The 3,091-nt window shown below is 42.9% G+C and overlaps 1 pseudogene across 1 annotated transcript; it reads right to left on the minus strand.

Moving 5' to 3' along the window:
* Positions 1-548: 548 nt before the first annotated feature.
* On the minus strand, positions 549-1,062 carry LOC308671762 (small ribosomal subunit protein eS10-like; annotated as a pseudogene). Its single transcript has one exon. The product of its transcript is annotated as a small ribosomal subunit protein eS10-like (transcript).
* Positions 1,063-3,091: the final 2,029 nt, after the last annotated feature.

A 3,091-nucleotide genomic window follows, 5' to 3' on the forward strand; every position in this document is an offset into this window, starting at 1 on the left:
CCAAAACTGCTAAGAAAAAAGAACACTTTGGACACATTCAGAAAGCATATCTAAAATACGAAAACTTTGTACTCAGCGTTACGATGCCACTTCAAACTCTGTTAGTAACCTGAGGTGTTTTTTTTTCTTGGTGGACATAATGTACTCTATTATAGTTCTTGCTGTTTTTAATTCCAAGGTGTTGTGTTGCATTTGTGCCTTTCTTTTCATTGTATTTGTGCAGCAGTCTGGCATTTGACATGTCAAGGATGGCATTTGTAGAACTGCTGTGTGGATTGGAACTGCATTGTCTACCCGATTCCACAATTCTACTGATGCTAGGATGCAGTCCTTCCAAGCTGTTATTTTCTCTCATCTAGGAGACCCTTTCAAGGGTCAAACTGGATAAAGAAAAAAAAAAGTGTGCAACAATAGAAGAGTGGACTGAAAAACAGCCAGGGTTTCTGTAAGATCTCGGGTCCAAATAGAGCTAAACTTGGCTAAATTATGTGAAAATAATGTGTTTGAGTTGACTTGGCCTTCAGACACTTACATGAACAGCCATGCATATAACAGCAAGTTTTCTACTGAGGGGGTTGACCATGCCCACGTCCAAATCCACCTCTAAATTGAAATTCAGTAGCTGATCCAGCACCAGCTTCTGCCTTTTTGTCTGCACCAGGAGGAGCTGCACTTCTTCTATAGGTATCCCTATCAGCTTCTCCTCGTGTAAGACGAGCAGGACGCTCACCCTCTAAACCTTTGGGCCTGGGTCTGCCTGTTTCAGGACGGCTGCGGCGCAAAGTGGCAGGCACGATTTCAGGTGGTAGGTGGAGATAATCTCGCAGGTACTGGATGCCCCCATTGGTCAAATACCAGTAAAAATGCCTCCAGGCAAACTGTTCCTTCACATAGCCACGAGATTTCAGGGACTGCATTGCTTTCATGACATGGAGGTTGGGCACATTTTTGTCGGCTAGTTCTGGATGCTTAGGCATGTGGACATCCTTCTTGGCTACCATCATACCCTCCTTAAAAAGGAGTTCATAGATTGCAATGCGATTTTTTTTTAGGCATCAACATCGTGGCAGCGATCTCAGGACGAAGGCTGGAAAAGCCATGAACAGCCATGCATTTTGTTGGGTACAGAAATAACTTGCTATTGCCTTGTTTCAGGTTTGGTTTGGTTTGGTTTTGAACCAGCTCCCCAGTCTAATCTACATCCCTGCAATTTCTGCATCCAAGCACTAACCAGGGTCAACCCAAACTCTACCCCAAATTAGTTTTTAGTTATCCAATGCTGAAGGATGTTTGTGAGTGTGGGATAACGGCTTCAAGTTGAGCTGGTCTCCTGTTGATTCCATCCATGCAATTTCCTTGCCAGCATCACAGATATTTATTTTTCTACTCTACAGACTCCCATCAGTTTACAGTAATAAGGATAGTAAAACAAAGTTCAAGCCAGACTATTCAATCCATACATCCTTGCTGAAAAAAGAAAGTATCATTGCATTCTTCTGGGATAATTGTTTTCAATTTTCCTCTTATAGGCAACAACAACATTGGAATTCCTATTCAAGCATTAACTGGATGGCTTTGCTTAACTTCCACAATCAGCAAAACCTAGTTAGCTTTTGTTACCAAGAAACTAATAAGTGTCCTTGTTTTCAAGTAGACATGGATATACCCCCCCCCTTTCAGATCTCCATGCATCTTCCCATTCACAATTAAGATGAAAGCAAATGTCACATTTCAAGAAGGATTGCAAAATATATTTCTAAAGAAAAAAACTGGAAATAGATAGATACAAGTAGATATGTATATTCTACTCCTTTGTATGCATGCATCATGAGGTGCACACATATTTAAAAGGCGTGGACCATATCTGCAATCATGATGAACTTGACCTAGGAGCAAACATATATGAAAGCAAGATTGTCTGAATTGCATATAACAAGAACTGAACTCAACTAAGGAAGGTTTGTATGTGGCTCACCAGAGGCCTCTCACTCCGGGATGGTGTGTGAAAGATGCATAAAAGCACCTGGTGTTTCTTTCTTGATTTGAAATGCCTTGATTGAAAAGTATATGCAAATCCATTTATAGCTTTTTTTTATTTCTGAAAAGGAAAGAACACACACTAAAACCTCAGAAGGAGAAAAAAAAACTCTTCTAGTACAAATAGAAGGGACGCGGTGGCTCAGTGGGTTAGAACGCTGAGCTTGTCGATCAGAAGGTCGGCAGTTTGGCGGATCGAATCCCGAGTGCCGCGTACCAGAGTGAGCGCCTGTTACTCGTCCCAGCTTCTGCCAACCTAGCAGTTCGAAAGCACGTAAAAATGAAAGTAGAAAAATAGGGACCACTGCGGTGGGAAGGTAACAGCGTTCCGTGCGCCTTTGGCGTCTAGTCATGCTGGCCACATGACCACGGAGACATCCTCGGACAAACGCTGGCTCTTCGGCTTTGAAATGGAGATGAGCACCGGCCCCTAGAGTTGAAAATGACTAGCACGCATGTGTGGGGGAACCTTTACCTTTACCTTAGTACAAATAGGCTTTGTGGCACCCTCTGGATGTCTGAGACTATTCTGCTCATAATTCCCAACTATGATAGCTGAGAATTTGAAGAAACGTAGTATGACAAATCTGGAAAGTTTACCAGGAAAGAGTGGTATTGATGGAAGAGAGTGGTAGAAACCACCTTAAAGTGTCCTATGGAAAGTGAGTGTAGGGAAAGAGCAGGCAGAGGTACAGGGTGGTGTCAGATCCCCTCATTGTTTTCCCTGCATATATATTCTTCTTTTGGGACCTGCCATTCTGCTGCGGGGAAGGGGAGCATGCTTTCGCTTGGGATAACTTTTGCTTTCTACTTTCCCTCTCCTGCCTCTATCATCTTGAGAAAGGAATGTGTCTCCCTTATCAGGGAGACGGTTACAGTGAAACGAAAGCTAGAGAAGACATTGAGATGCATGCCAACTGTACCAGCCGACCAAGCAGCATGCCACCTGTGGATTGGCTGGATTTCAAATGGACATTATGATTTTGGTGGGAAGAGGAATATTTCTACCTTAACTATACCATTGGCATGGGTTTTTCCACAGATCTCACCTTGA

The sequence above is a fragment of the Vipera berus genome, assembly GCF_964194415.1.
Source record: "Vipera berus genome assembly, chromosome: 8".
In the NCBI taxonomy this organism is placed as follows: Eukaryota; Metazoa; Chordata; class Lepidosauria; order Squamata; family Viperidae; genus Vipera; species Vipera berus.